Raw genomic sequence first — 16,778 nt, forward strand, 5'->3', positions numbered from 1 at the left:
TATATCTTACTTGTTCTGCATACCAACTCTGGATCCAATTTCTATTTATTAGCAAATACTGTCTGTTAATTTGAAAATGCTGTCTTTTATCTTTAGAAGTATTAATTACCCGCTCATTCCCTCCTCCACCACCCATAGCTTCCCCATCCTTAGACCCAAAATATCTGCTAAATTAGCAATTAAGGAACTACTCTCCAGTGCCTCTGGAACAGAATTCTGCAGGAGTTCAGTACCCTCGATGGTATATGCTAAGTAAAATAGAAAGAATCAGACTTTGCCTTAGACTGGGATTTTGGTATTCCATTATTCCTTCTTCAGACACCTTCCAGCAAATACGGCCCTACACAATCAAAGTCTGATCACACTAATCTTTCTTTCTGTTACTTTTGCCATCAGACTCTCAGGCTCCAACACAACTCTCACGGTCAGGGAAGAGTAATATGGGGCATACAGTACTGTATTTGCAATCTGGTTTAACTACCATGAGCCTCCAGTGCCATCATAAGTCTTCTCTTAGTTTTTCCATTTCTCCAGAGAGAAGAAAAATATTTTAGAAAGGCAAATTGGAAATATCAAATATTTCATATTTATGTAATATATGTATTATCCAAGTGTATTAAATGTGTACTTTCATTTCCTCAGCAATTGTTATAAATACATTAAAAATCAACAAATATGTCACATTTGAGGCATATTACACTTTTGTATACTCTTCCTTTGATTATTCTAAACCATATTGGAGAGTATTAAACATTGATGCAAAGAGAAGAATGATGAGATTGTTTTGCTCGTCCATATTATATGACATTTCTTTTCTATGTATAGGAGATGCTGGGATATTAATTTCTAAAGAATGAATTATTTTTTATGTTTAATAAATAAGAAAACAGTAAAAATTAACAAATCCAAATTTTGCATTGCAATAAATAAACTACACAGCAATTAGTGGATTATGCCTTAAATAAAGACACACATTTCTATCGATTTTTTCCCCTGTAATTTTGTATCTGTATTTGATTTTGCATCACCAGTGTTATCAAAAATCATCAAATGACTATTTCACATAAAAAGTAAAAACTACTTAATATTAATTGGATAGTTACTTGAATTGAGTAGGCGGAGTCAAATCCTGCTGAAAAGTAGATTATCATAATTTATCAGTCATCATTTAAGAAATATCAAGAAAAGCAAAAGATGACTTTAAAATAAATAGCCTGAACTTCCCTGGGAATTTATGAAGACCATCATTTCATGGATAGACCTGGGATGAATTTCCTTGTCAAACTTCAGGATATCTGCTAGGATGGTCTACACAAAGTTTTAGGGGTAACTTACCTTTGAGGAAGATCAAAGGAAATTAGGCATGAGCAGAAAAAAATGCATTTCTTCTCTGTACTTAACAATAAAAAGGCTACCGGCTTCTAAACAAAGACCTCTGTGAGGTAAATAAAAAGAAAAAATAGCTAAGCCATCAGTACTTACTGTCTGTAAATTAACAACTTCACTTCAGAAGAAAAGAAAACACTACTAAAGGATAGCCATAAAACAACATATGTAATGTTATTCAGAAACAGGATGTTTCCTCTACTTTTCATCCAGAACCCAAAAAGCAAGAATGCCAAGGATGATAGCTGTCTCTACATATTGTTTTCAGCTTCTAAGAACTAATTTCACTGGAGATAAAGTGATGTTCATGTTTCTCTCTTCTCTCTGTTCTGCATTAGGCTGGCAGAATGTGGAACATTTTTAGTATAATAGAAAGTAAATTCTGGAAGGAAGGATCGAGGCATTTTCTTTTTATTCCAGAGTGCTGAGATTATGATCCTTAAAGAGGTAAAGTCTGTTTCTGAAAGTACTCTAGGATGAGCAGATATGTGTCAACATGACCAATTCTATGGAACTGTCATCCAAAGGGTTTGTCATCCAACATTCTTTACATGAAGAAAGAAATTTCTGAAACTATTTCCACTGTGAATTGTCTGAGTATTTGCCACATACCCATGAAATTGCCTGGCAATTTTCTTGCAGTGAATGTTCAGAATGCACAGATCCCAGTGGTATGTAAAATGTTTGGTGACTTCTCTCCAGAGGCTGGAGAATTCAGCGAGCCTGGAGAATTCAGCGAGCCGTTTCTTAATTGTTTCCTGAGACTAACTTCAACAGAGACTTCCACAACCAGGTTGCTGAGGGGCATGCATCTCAAGGGCTGTCACTGATTGTCACGATTTGAACCTTCGGAAGTTCCAGAATAGTGTTGATACCTACCATTCTTTCCTGAGAGGTAAACTTACCTTGGGTTATTCTTCATCCAGCGATTTTTCCCCAATAATGGGCAAATTACTTACCCCACTATTGCATCACATATTATTGTGAAAATGGAAATTGAACTGATTGCGTAGCTTCCAATGGTGGAAAATTCACCCAAATCTCATGCATGTCCCCAGTGCACATTCTGGAAGGTTTAGAAGAATTTTTCAAAGGGGGAACATCTCAGACTCATAGATTTTTCCCAGAAAACAAAAAAGTTTACAGGTAATACTTGCAAATGTAGAGCTCCTAGAGATCTGGTTTCCTAATGGGAGCAAAGGCTCTTCTGGGTGGGTAATCTAAAATATTCTTTGGTCTCTTTGGAAACCACCCTGCTCTCTTCTGTCCTCCCGCCGCTACACAGACGCTCCCCTTTCTACCGCCAGCGCCACATCTCCGGAAACTGTGGACATAAATACAGCAGTCCTTTTCTTGGGCCGCCTGCTCTACGCCCAGGAAGAAAAGGAAAACTCTTCACTTGCCTTTTCTGCCAGATTTTCTCTTGCACAATTTCCTGCATATCTTCTGAGTGCTTTGTCTTTAATAAAAGAAGCCTTCGGAGGTCCTGTAAGAGAGAGAACATCAACTTAGGTCTAGTCGCCATTCACTTGAAGCAAGTCTAAAATCTTAGCTCACCGCCGACGTTTTCCAAGTCGCGTCCACCCCTACCATCTTTCAGATTTTGTCTTTTCTAAAATGGAGTCTGCGGCAGATGCAGGGCGACTCCTCCTACTTTTTAGCCTGTAGCACCACCAGGCGTCCGAACTGAAAACCTGGCGGATACAGCGCTTTCTCTCAGAAACTGTCAAAATCTGTTTGTGTCATGTCGTCTAGTGGCACAATTCTTACCTCCTGATAGTTTAAATTATCTCTCCGATTTTTGGTTTAGCTAATTACAATTGTTAATTAGTAAACAGTTTTATTATCAGTCAAACTGTACAATTTCTTTTGAGGGTAATTTGAATTGGCTCTCTTCCATTTCAGACAGGCCAGTCATTTGGCCACTCATTCATTGAATTTACTAATTCATTGGCAGGTGTTTATTTGAGATTACACTCAGGCACTGTGAAAGGCATTGGGGATGTAAAATTGAACAAAGCCTGGTGCCTACAGTGCTGAAAGGTGACACAAGAAAAGCGACAAGTTCTGTAGTGAGTGGTAAGTGCTAAAAAGAGATTTACACAGGCACTACGAGGTACTCAAAAGGGATCTTTCAGTAAGAACAGAAATAGAGTATCAGGAAAGATTTCCAGAGGAGGTGAGATTTGAGCTACATTGAATTGTATAGTACCAACTTAAACACAAACCCATTGAACAGATTTTCTACTGCAGATGAAGTGTTTCTGAGTTTTCAGAAAATAAGATTTTCTCGAAAGATGGGACTATCATGGTCTATGTGAGATGCAGTCTTGCAGTCAGTCAACAGCACACAGCCCCCTACGAGGTGTTGTGGGGTGACAACTAAAAGGCTTGGGCTGGGCCCTTTTATCCAGTTTGAATTTGGCACGTATATCTAATACTCAGTTTAAAAGAGAGCCCTGCAGCTGGAGTACGTGCATGTGTGAGTGGTTTGTTCTGTTAACGATAACTTTAGGAGATATTTTAAAGTGGTAATTAAGAGCATAGGCTTTTATGTCAGGAGGACTCATCTTCAAGTTCTGGCTCTGCTACTTAATATATGTTATATTAAGAAAATTACTTGAGCTCTCCAAACTTGAGTTTCATCTGAAAAAAAATGGATATAATGATGTTATCTTCTTCGTGAAGTTGTGATAATTAAGTGATACAGTGCTTATGAAATGTTCAGCCTGGTGCCTGGAACATCCTAGTGTTTCGTAAGTACTAATTACTCTTAGTGGTTATGCTATGAGAACAGGAACTTATCTATAGTCTTGTTTACGCCTACAAATGTAACAAATGTAAGTCTAAATGATTTCTAATAGGGCACCCTTGTGCACTATTGGTGGGAATGTAAATTATTACAGCCTCCATGGAAAATAGTATGGAAGTTTCTTTAAAAATTAAAAATAGAACTACCATATGATCCAGCAATCCCACTTCTGGGTATTTATCTGAAGGAAATGAGATCACTATCTCAAAGAGAGCTCTACACCTCTGTGTTCATTGCAGCATTATTCATAGTAGCCAAGACATGGAAAAAAACTGTGTCCATCGACAAATGAATGAATAAAGAAAATGTGGTATACATATACAATGGAATATTACTCAGCCATAAAAAAGAAAGGAGTCCTGCCATTTGTGACAAAATGGATGGAGGGCATTATGGTAAGTGAAATAAGTCAGACAGAGAAAGACAAATAGTGTATGTTCTCTCCTATTTGTGGAATCTGAAAACATCAAACTCATAGAAACAGAGAGTAGACTGATGGTTGTCAGGGTATAGGGATGGGGGAATAGGGAGATATTGGTCAAGGGGTATAAACTTCCAGTTATAAAATCAGTAAGTCCTGGGGAGCTAACGTATGGCATGGTCACCATAGTTAACAATACTGTATTGTATACTTGAAAGTTGCCATGAGAGTAGATCTTTTTTTTTTTTCCTGAGAAAGATTCACCCTCAGTTAACATCCACTGCCAATCCTCCTCTTTTTTTGCTTGAGGAAGATTAGCCCTGAGTTAACATTGGTGCCAATCTTCCTCTGTTTTTTTTTGTATGTGGGACACCTCCACAGCACACCCAGTGAATGGAGTAGGTCTGCACCCAGGATCCAAATGGGCGAACCTGGGCTGCTGAAGCAGAATGTGCAGAACTTTACTCGTCCAGGGGCCAGGCCCCAGGGTATATCTTAAATGTTCTCATCACACACAAATGGTAATTATGTAAGGTGCAAAAAAAATCTTTTCAGGCACCGCCTTGTGCCTAGTGGTTAAGTTCAGCGTGCTCCACTTTGGCAGGCTGGGTTCTTCTATCTGAACTGCCTCCACAGCATGGCTACTGACAGACGAGCAATGTGGTTCTGTGCCTGGGAACTGAACTGGGGCCACCAAAGTGGAGCACGCTGAACTTTAACTGCTAGGCCGTCAGGGCTGGCTCAAAAGATAAACTTTTTTATCCTGTCCGCCTAGTTTGGTAGTACTGCCATGAGTCTACCTAATTCTTTTACAGCAAGAAGCTTATCTTGAATGTCATATTCATGTTGTAGATACACTGGGAAATTTCAAAACTTGTCCACTTTTCCACTGCTGACAGTAGAATGGTTTCTCAAAGCAATGCTGTGGTAGATTCTTTCAAGGTCCAGTATGCACCATCCATGCTGTGCTATCACAATGAACTTCATGTGATTTACCACTTTCGGGGGAGGGGTCTGAGGAGGGAGGATTCAATCTCCAAAGCCTAAAAAGGAAGATCTTTAAACTTCTGAAGACCAGAAGCAGAATTATCTTTGACATCTCCATTGCTCTCACTATCCTATCCAATCCATCATCAAGTTTGGTCTATTCTATCTCCAAACTATTATGTAAAATTATTCCATTTCTGTTCACAACACCTTCATCCGGGACATATTCATTTGCTCACTGGATTATTATAATAGTCTCTTGTCTTTTTCACATCTGCTTCCTCCTCAGTGACTCTTTTTCACATCCTCCTCCCTCCTCCACAAAGCAGTAAGGGTGATCTTGTAAAAATTAGAGTAAAATTCATTTACTCCCCTGCTGAAATCCTTGCAGTGACTTTTCATTGCTTTAATAATAAAATTCAAAATCTTCTGTATTGACTTAAAGATTTGGCATGACCTAGCTCCTGTCTACTTTTCTAGGTTCAATTTTTAAAAATGACTTCTTGCCTTTCATTAGAGTATAATTCTCCCTTGTGTACATTCAAATTCAGCAGCATTCTAAGAGCATTACGACTACTTTCACTCCCCCCCCAGCTTTATTGATATAATTGATGTATAATATTGTGTAAATTTAAGCTACACAGTGTGATGGTTTGATACATGTATATATTGCAAAATGTTTACCACAATAAGGTTAGCTAACATCCTTTACCTGACATAATCACCGTTTTGTCGTTGCTGCTGTTGTTTGGTGACAACATTAAAGCTCTACTCTCATAGCAGCTTTCAAGTATACAATATGATATTGTTAACTCTAGTTGCCATGCTGTACATCAGATCCTTGGAACTTATTATCTGATAACTGCAAGTTTGTACCCTTTGACCAACATCTTCCCATTTCCCCCATACCCAGACCTTGGCCAACACCATTCTACTCTCCGTTTCTGTGAGTTTGATATTTTTAGATTGTATGTATATATTACTATATATTATATGTTATATGACTACGTATACTCAATGTTATATATGTGTGCATATATATGTATAATAAAGTATATATTCTAGATACTAGTTCTTTGTCAGATATGTGGTTTACAAATACTTTCCCTTACTCTATAACTTGTCTTTTCATCCTCTTAACAGAGTCTTCTGCACAGCAAAGAATTTTAATGGTCTGATTTATCAGTTTTCCCTTTTTTGGATGCTGCTTTGCTGTCATGGCTAAGAACTCTTTAATAATTTTTCTAAAAGCATGATGATAGTTTTACATTTACGTTTAAGTCTATGATCCATTTTATTTTTGTGTAAGATATGAGGCATTGGTTGAGGGTCAGTTTTTTGCCTGTGGATATCCAGTTGCTCTAGTACCAGTTGTTAAAAGGGCATCTTTCCTCCTTTGAATTGCTTTCGTACCTTTGTCAAAAAATCAGTTGGCTATTGTTTGTGTGGGTCTATTTCTGGGTTCTTTATTCTGTTCCAATGATCTATGTGTCTATCCCTCTACTAATACCACACATTCTTGACCACTATAGCTATATGATAAGTCTTGAAATGGGCAGACTGGTTACTCCCATTTTATTCTTTTTCAAAACAATTTAACCTATCTAGTTCCTTTGTATTTGTGTATACATTTTAGATTAATCTTGTCTAAATCTACAAAAATTTTGCTAGGATTTTAATAGAAATAACCTTTATATCAATTTGGGGAGAAGTGACATGTTGAGTTTTCCAGTTTGTGAATGCAGCCTGTCTCTCCATTTATTTAGATCTTCTTTGATTTCTTCCAACAGTGTTGTATATTTTTCATCATACAAGTCTTGTACATGTTTTGTTAGTTTACACCAAAGTATTTTGTTTTCTTTTGGGTGATTGTAAATGAAATTATCTTTTTTATTTCAATGCCCATGTGTTCATTACTACTATATGGAAATACAATTGATTTTTGTGTATTTATCTTGTATCCTGCAACTTTGCTGAACTCATTTTTTAGTTCTAGGAGTATTATTTTAGATTTATTGGGATTTCCTATGTACATAATCATGTCATCTATAAAGAGGGACAGTTTTACCACCCCCTTTCTGATCTGTATGCCTTTTATTTCTTTTTCTTGCCTTATTGCACTGCCTATAACTTCTAGAACACTTCCAGTGGTCAGAGCAGACATTCTTGCCTTGTTTCCAATATTGAGGAAAGCATTCAGTCTTACATGATTAAGTATAATGTGGCTTTAGGATATTTATGCGTTCTTTATCAAGATGAGGAATTTCCCCTTTATTCCTATTTTTATGAGAGTTTTTATCATGAATAGGTGTTGAATTTTGTCAAATGCTTTTTCTGTATCAACTTATGTGATCATATGATTTTTTTCTTTAACCTGTTAATATGGTAGTTTACACTGATTAATTTTCTAATTACTGAAGCAGAATTGCATACTAGGAATAGGCCCCACTTAATGTATACTTCTTTTTATATATTGCTGAATTCTGTATACTAATATTTTGTTAAAGAATTTTGTGTCTGTATTCATGAGAGATATTGGTCTGTTGTTTTCTTTTTCTGTGATCTCTTTGTCTGGTTTTGGTATCAGAACAAAACTAGCGTTATAAAATCAATTGGGAAGTGTTACTTCCTTTTCTATTTTCTGGGAAAGATTGTATGGAATTGGTGTAGGAGGCTGGCCCTGTGGCCACATGGTTAAGTTCCCACGCTCTGCTTCGGCGGCCCAGGGGTTCGCCAGTTAGGATCCTGGGCGCCAACATGGCACCGCTCATTGGGCCATGTTGAGGCGGAGTCCTACATGCCACAACTAGAAGGACCCACAACTAAAAACATATAACTATTTACTGGGGGGATTTGGGGAGAAAAAGCAGGAAAAAAAACCATTGGCAACAGTTATTAGCTCAGGTGCCAACGTTAAAAAAACATGTTTAAGAATTGGTGTAAATTTAAGTATTTGATAAAATTCTTCAGTGAAAGCATCTGTGCTTGTAGATTACTTTTTTTGGCATTTAAAAATTTTCAATTTCCTTAATAGTTATAGGGCTATTCAAATTACCTATTTGAATATTGGTTGAGCTGTGGTAGTTTGTGTTTTTTGAGAAATTAGTCCATTTTAACTAAGTTGTCAAATTCATGTGTGCAGAATTGTTTATAGTATTCCCCTAAAATCCTTTTGATATCTGCAGGGTCTATAGTAACATCCTTTTCATTCCTGATATTAATACTTTGTTTTCTCCTTTTCTTTGAGCTTCTCTAAGAACAAGCTCTTTGTTTTGTTGATTATCTCTATTATTTTTCTGTTTTGAATTCCATTGATTTCTGCTTTTATCTTTATTATCTTCTTCTTGCTTTGGGTTCATTTTGTTCTTTGTTTAGGTTCTTGAGTGTAAGCTTAGATTATTGATTTGAGATTTTTCCTCTATCATAATGTATGCTTTTAGTACTACAAATTTGCCTCCTGGCACTCTTTTAGCCGTGTCCCACAAATTTTGATATGTTGTATTTTCATTTTCATTGAAGTCAATGCATTTTTAAATTTCCCTTGAGACTTCCTCCGTGACCTATAGATTATTTAGATGTATGTTATTTAGTTTTCAAGTGTTTTGGAGATTTTCATCTTATCTTTCTATTATTGATTTCTAGTTTGCTTCCATTGTGGTTGCAGAGCACCTTCTGTATCACTTTAATTCTTTTAAATTTGTCAAGGTTTGTTTTATGGCCCAGGATATAACCCATCTGTTCTATGTTCTGTGAGCACTTGAAAAGAGTATAATTCTGCTCTTATTGGGTGGAGTGTTCTATAAAGGTCAGATCCTGTTGGTTGATGATATTGTTGAGTTCTGGCTGAGTTTCTGTCTAGTTGTTCTGTCAATTGTTGAGAGAGGAATGTGAATCTCCAAACTGTAGTTGTGGATTTGTCAATTTCTCCTTTCAGTTCTATCAGTTTTTGCTTCACATATTTTTCAGCCTTGTTGTTTTGTGCATATACATTTAGGATTTCTATGGCTTCTTGGTGAATTGACTCTTTTATCATTATATAATGTTTCTCTCTGTCTCTGGTAATTTTCTTTCTCTGAAGTTTATATTATCTGATGTTAAGATGGCCACTCCTGCTTTCTTTTCATTAACGTTTGCATAATATATCTTTTCCCATCCTTTTACTTTCAACTTGCCTGTATTATTATGTGTGAAGTGAGTTTATTATAGACAGTATATTTTTGAGTCATTTTTTTTAATCCATCCTACGAATTTCTGTCTTTTAACTGGTGTATTTTGACCATTTACATATAATGTAATTATTCATATGTTAGAGCTTAAATCTACCATTTTACTTATGGTTTTCTGTCTGTTCTGTTTTTGTTTCTGTTTTCTATTTCTCTACCTCCCTTTAGGTTACTTGAACATTTTTTTAAAATTCTATTTTTGGCTGTCTATAATGTATTTTAGTATATTTCTTTGTATAGCTTATTTAGGGGTTGCTCTAGGTATCATATTATATATAGATAACTTTTCACAGTCTACTGGTGTTATCATTTCACCCACTTGAATGAAGTATAGAAACCGTACCTCCCTTTATGCCTCCCTTTATGTCTCTTTACTCTCTCTCATTTATGATATCATTGCCTTAATTATTCCCTCTACATACATTCAGAATGATGTCAAGCAGTGTTATGATTTTTGTTTCAAGATAATTTATAAAACTCAAGAGGAGAAGAAAGCCTATTGTATTCATTATTTTGGGTTTTTTTTTTTTTTTTGGCTTACTATGTTATTTCTTCCTTCCTGATGATCCATGGTTCCTTTTTAAATATTTCTTTTCTGTTTAGAGAACTTCCTTTACCTATTCTTTTAGGGTAGGTCTCCTTATGACAAAGTCCATTCATTTTCCTTCACATGAGAATGTCTTGATGTCCCCTTCATTCCTGAAGGATATTTTCACTGCGTATGGGATTCAGGGTTGACAATTATTTTCCTTCAGTCACTGAAAGTATTGTGCCACTTCCTTTTGGCCTCCATAGTTTCTTATGAGAAATCCCCTGTCATTTGAATTGTTTTTCCCCTACAGGTAAGTTAACATTTTTCTCTGGGTGCTTTTGAGATTTTTCAGAAATTTGCCTATGATGTGTCTTGGTGTGGATTTCTTTGGATTTATCCTATTTTGGATTTTACTAGGCTTCTTGAATATCCAGGTTTATGTCTTATGCCAAACTTGAGCAGTTTTCAGTCATCATTTCTTTGAGTATTTTTTCAGTCCTACCTTTTTTATCCTTTCCTTCTAAGACTCCAATGACACAAATATTAGATTATTTTTTTGTTATTTTCCCACAGATCTCTGAAGCTATGTTCATTTATTTTTTTAGTCTATTCTCTTTCTTGTTTAGATTGGGTAATTTCTATTGTTCTATCTTCCAGGTAACTGATTCTTTCCTCTCTTCCCTCCATTCTACTGTTGAGCCCATCCACTAAGCTTTTTATTTTTGTTATTATATATTTTAGTTCTAAAATTTCCATTTGGTTCTTCTCTATATATTTTACTTCTTTGCTGAGACTTCATATTCTTTCTATTTTTTCATTTGCTTCAAGCATGTTCATAATTGCTTAGTGAAACATTTTTATGATGGCCACTTTAACATGTTTGTCAGATGACTCTAACATCTCTTTCATCTTGGTGTTAGCAGTCTTTGATTGTCTTTTTTCATTCAATTTGAGATCTTCCTGATTATTAGTATTGCAAGTGATTATTTTTTTGAAACCTGGACATTTTCATATTATGTCTGAGACTCTGGATCTTATTTAAACCTTCCACATTAGCTGGTCTTCTCTAACACTGCTCTGACAGAGGAAGGGAGGAAGCTGCCTCATTACTGCCAGGTAAGGGTAGAAGTCTTGGTTCCCCACTTGGCCTCTGTTGACACCTGAAGAGGTGGGCTACTCATTACTGCTGGGTAGGTGGGCATTCCAGCTCCCCATGTGTTCTCCACTGAGACCATGACAGGCAGGAGATGGGAGTGGGAAGGCTTGTTACTGTCTCACAGTGTGAAAGTCAAGGCTTCCTACTCAGCCTTTCTGGCTTGGGAGGAGGGGGAGGGGGCTATTTTTTCTGGTGATGTTTAACCAAAATAAAGAAATTTTTATCTAAAACTTTTCTGTCTTCTAGGCTTCCCTTTTCCTGATCCTTTGACTAGAGAGACCAGGTTTATTTGGGGCTTTTTTGGTCTATGACCATCAGCATTTCTGGATTGCTATCTTCTTCAGCTCCAAGTGTGAGTACAAAGAAAAAAGAAAATGCAGGAAATACACCATTGTGGTGTTGTTTCAGTCCCTAGGTCCCTAGCTAGTCTGTCTTTTTCTCTCTACCTTTCAAATTTATCTTCTGTTTGTTTTATATATAATTTCCAGGGTTTTAGCTATGCTTAGCAAGAAGTATAGGGGAAAGTATGTTTATTCCATCTTCCTGGAAGTGGAAGTCTTATATTGTAATGTTTAATCATTACTATTTTCTCAATTTTGTCATTACATCAATCTATATAGAGAGATGGTTGGGAATGGTGGAGGGTAAGAGTCAACAGGAGGAGGTAAAGTGACCAATAAATTGGGATCGTTTTGCCAATATTTTATTTAGAGCTTTTGCAACTGTTGATACTAATATTGAGCAATAAATTTTCTTTCTTTTATTTCTCTTGACCAGTTTTAGTATCATAAAATGACTTGAGAGGTGCATCAGGTATCCCCAAGACCACTTCCAGTTTTGATGATTTGCTAGAAGCACACATAATATTCAGCATATAGTTTTACTCACAACTAAGAGATATTAGAACAAAAAGGTACAAAGCTAAATCAGCAAAGAGTAAAGGGTCATGGATGAAATCTGGAGGAAACTAAAGCTCAAGCTTCCCAAAGTCCTCTTCCTGTGGAGTTACAGAGGACACACTTAATTCTTCCACCAATGAATTATGACAACATGTGGGAAATGCTGTCTACCAAAGAAGCTCGTTAGAGGCTCAGAGCCCAAGGTTTTTATTGGAGGCTGCTCATTTAGCTACCCTCTGCCTTGCGTGTACCAAAATTCCAGACTCCAAAAAGAAAAGGTGTTCAGCATAAACCACAGTGAGCCACTCTTATCATTTAGGGAAAGTTTTACATCAGTATGATGAAAGTTTATGATTCAGGTTCCCACATTGCCTGTGCTTTTGGTGTTATATCTAAGAAATCATTGCTAAAGCCAACGTCTAGAAGACTCTCCCTATGTTTTCTTCCAGGAGTTTTATGGTTTCAGGTCTTACATATAAGTCTTTAATCCATTTTGAGTTGATTTTCATTTATAGTGTAACATAAGGGTCCAATTTCATTCTTTTTCATGTTGATACCCAGTGTTCCCAAGACCATTTATTGAAGAATCTATCTTTTCCCCATTGTGTATTCTTACCACTCTCGTTGAAGATCAATTGACCATATATGTGTATATTTATTTCTGGGCTCTCTATTCTGTTCCATTGGCTAACATGTCTGTTTTTATGCCTGTACCATACTATTTTTTTTTAAAGATTTTATTTTTTTCCTTTTTATCCCCAAAGCCCCCCAGTACATAGTTGTATATTCTTCGTTGTGGGTCCTTCTAGTTGTGGCATGTGGGATGCTGCCTCAGCGTGGTTTGATGAGCAGTGCCATGTCCACGCCCAGGATTCGAACCAACGAAACACTGGGCCGCCTGCAGCGGAGCGCGTGAACTTAACCACTCGGCCATGGGGCCAGCCCCTGTACCATACTATTTTTATTACTGCAACTTTGAAATATATTTTGAAATTAGCAAGTGTGATGCCTCTAGCTTTGTTGTTCTTGCTCAGAGTTGTTTTGGCTATTTGGGGTCTTTTGTGATTCCACATGAATATTAGGATTGTTTATTTCTGTAAAAAATGCCATTAGGATTTTGATAGACATACATTGAATCTGTAGATTCAATGTTTTGGAGACCAAACTGTTTTGGGTAGTATGAACATTTTAACAATACTAATTCTTCCCATACATGAACACAATGTGTCTTTCCATTTACTTGTGTCATTTTAAATTTCTTTCAGCAATGATCTATAGTTTTCCATGTAGAAGTCTTTCACCTCCTTGGTTAAGAATACTCCTAAGTATTTTATTATTTTTGATGCTAAGGTAAATGGTATTGTTTTCTTGATTTCCTTTTTGAATAGTTTGTTGCTAGTGCATAGAAATGCAACTGATTTTTATGCATTGATTTTGTATCCTGCAACTTTACTGATTTCATTTATTAGTTCTGGCAGGGTTTTTTTGTGGAGTATTTGGGGCTTTCTACATATGAAATTCTGTCATCTGCAAACAGAGAAAATTTTTCTCCTTTATCTCCAATTTGGATGCCTTTTATTTCTTTTTCTTGCCTAACTGCCCTAGCTAAGACTTTTAGTACTATGTTGAATAGAAGTGACAAGAGTGGGCATCCTTGCCTTGTTCCAGATCTTAGAGTAAAAGCTTTCAGTTTTTCATCATTTTCTATGGTGTTAGTTATGGGCTTTTCATATGTGGCCTTTATTGTGTTGAGGTGAGTTCCTTATATACTTAATTTGTTGAGAATTTTTGTCATGAAATGGTGTTGAATTGTCAAATGCTTTTTCTGCATCTGTTAGGATGATCATTTGATTTTTATTCTTCATTCTGTTAATGTAGTATATCACATATATTTTCATATGTTGAACTGTCCTTGCATCCCAGAGATGAATCCCATTTGGTCATGGTGTATGATTCTTTTAATGTACTATTGAATTCAGTTTGCTGGTCTTTTTTTGAGGATTTTTGCATCTAAGTCCATCAGGGATATTGGCTTGTAGTTTTCTTTTCTTGTGGTGTCTTTGTCTGATTTGGTATCAGGGTGATGCTGGACTCATAAAACGAGTTTGGAAGTTTTCTCTCTTCTTTCATTTTTTAGAAGAGGTTAAAAAGGAATGGTATTAGTTCTTCTTTAAGTGCTTGGTAGAATTCACACATGAAACCATCTGGTCCTGGGCTTTTCTTTGTTGGAAGGTCCATAATGTTTTGATCTATGATTCTTCCAGGACTGATCTTGGAAAAGGGTATCTGCAGCCCATGCTAACTTGCCATTTTGGCAGGAACCAGAATTAATATTCTCTCTACTCTCTTTTCCTCCATGCTCTTCTTTTGGAACTTCTATTGGTCCTGCATTAGGGTTTTTCAATCTATCTTCCATGTCTTATGTGGCTGTTTTAAAACCTGGTCCAAAGAGTTTTTGACACATCTCTATTCAAGAAGTAGGACCTGTCCCCTTGCCTTGAATCTGGTCTCTGACTGCTTGACCAAAGTCAAGAAAGTATGGTGAAAGTTATATTTGCTCTTGGACCCCAGCCACCATGTTGTAAAGAATCCCAGGCAATATAGAGAGGCCACATACAAGTATTCCAGTTGTCTGCCAGCATCAATCATGTAAGGGAAGTCATCTCCAGATGATACTAGCCCATAGCCACTATGTCACCCCCAGTCTTTGAACCTTTAAACCTGAGGCCTTGGGCACCCCAAAACAGAGACAATTCATCCCCACTATGCTCCCACTGAATCCTTGACCCACAAAGTCCATAAGCATAATAAAATGTCTGTTTCATGCTACTAGGTTTTGGGGTGGTTTGTCACATAACAGTGCATAACTGTAACATCTTTTACTACTCTTTCATAATTTTTATCTTTTTGTTCTGTGCTATTGATGAACTTCTTAGTTATATACCAATTTACTAATTTGTTTTTCAATAGCTCCCAGACTAAATTTTATCCCACTTACTGAGGTTTTATTACATGATTATGTTTCATTTCTAAAATTTCTAATAAGTTATATTTATATCATCTATTTTTGTTTTATTTCAGTCTCTTTGGGTTTTTTTTTTTGTTTCTTTCAGAATTTATTGTCCATTTTCTGGGTGTAACTGCTGAATTAATCTCTACTGACATCTTGAAAAGTTTTATTTTGAATAGTACATTTAAAAAAATTTTGTCTTCTCTTTCTTTCCTCTCCCTACATATGTGCATCTCCTAAACCACCAAGACGTGGTCTAGAACCAGATCTTATGATAATGATTTAGGCTTATGTCCCAACATGATACTCAAAATAGTACAATTGACTTCACTGAGCCTTTTGGCTACAAGGTTCAGTACTTAGTCTGTATCCTCCAGCCTCCATAGATCTGAAACATACTATAATGTACAACTTCAGGAATCTTTTGGCAGTGGCTTTTCAAACTTTTTTTCGTGAACAAGATAGAACCATCCTAGCTCCTGGCTGTAGTCAGTGACCCTGGCTTTTATTCTCCATCTTTCACAGAGCACATTTTGTTCCTGATAGCCCAGAAGAGCCAAACTAATGGCAACCAATGCCAGCTTCCCATCCTGTAGCTTGGAAATGCAAGAATTTCATCTCTGCTCAGTTTTATGATTGCTCCATTTCTATTTTTGTGTTTTTAATTTTTGTGCTTTGTTTAGAGCAGAGCATGGTGCACAGAAGCATAAGCTTGCTTCACCAGAAAAAAGGGTTTTAACCAGAAAACTCTTGTTATTTTTACTTTTTAATATCACATATAAGTGTTATATAAACACAACTAATACTTTAATAATATTATAAAAAATGTTACATAGATTTGGAAATGAAGTCAAATTTTTGGTTGAAGAACGAGTGTCTGATTAGTCACAAATTTTTATGATGCTCAACTCTATGGAAAATAGACTTTTATATGAGGGAGTTATATAAATTCTGCTTCCAGAAATGAGACAAATTCATCATTAAATAGAAAACAAGCATAACAAAATACACAGACATGACAGAAAAACCAATATATTTATTTATTTTCAGGAGAATTAAATGAAACCAGACAGGCTAATTCAATTTCTTATATATCTGTATGTCTAATTTCAGCATATAAGTCTATTTTCAAAAGACATCTCTATTATACACCGCTTATAAATATAAACATGTCTACTAATAAAATTTAAAATTTCCATGGTTTAATATCTTATCTAATAGTTTTATAACTAATGGAAATTTAAAATCAAGTTAAATTAATTTTCATTTAAAGTTAAGACAGCATTATGAATAAACCTTAAGATTAAAGAAACTTATGCTTGTTTAAGAAAAGCTAACATATAGAAATACTA

Source organism: Equus caballus, chromosome 14, assembly GCF_041296265.1.
Source record: "Equus caballus isolate H_3958 breed thoroughbred chromosome 14, TB-T2T, whole genome shotgun sequence".
Classification (NCBI taxonomy): Eukaryota; Metazoa; Chordata; class Mammalia; order Perissodactyla; family Equidae; genus Equus; species Equus caballus.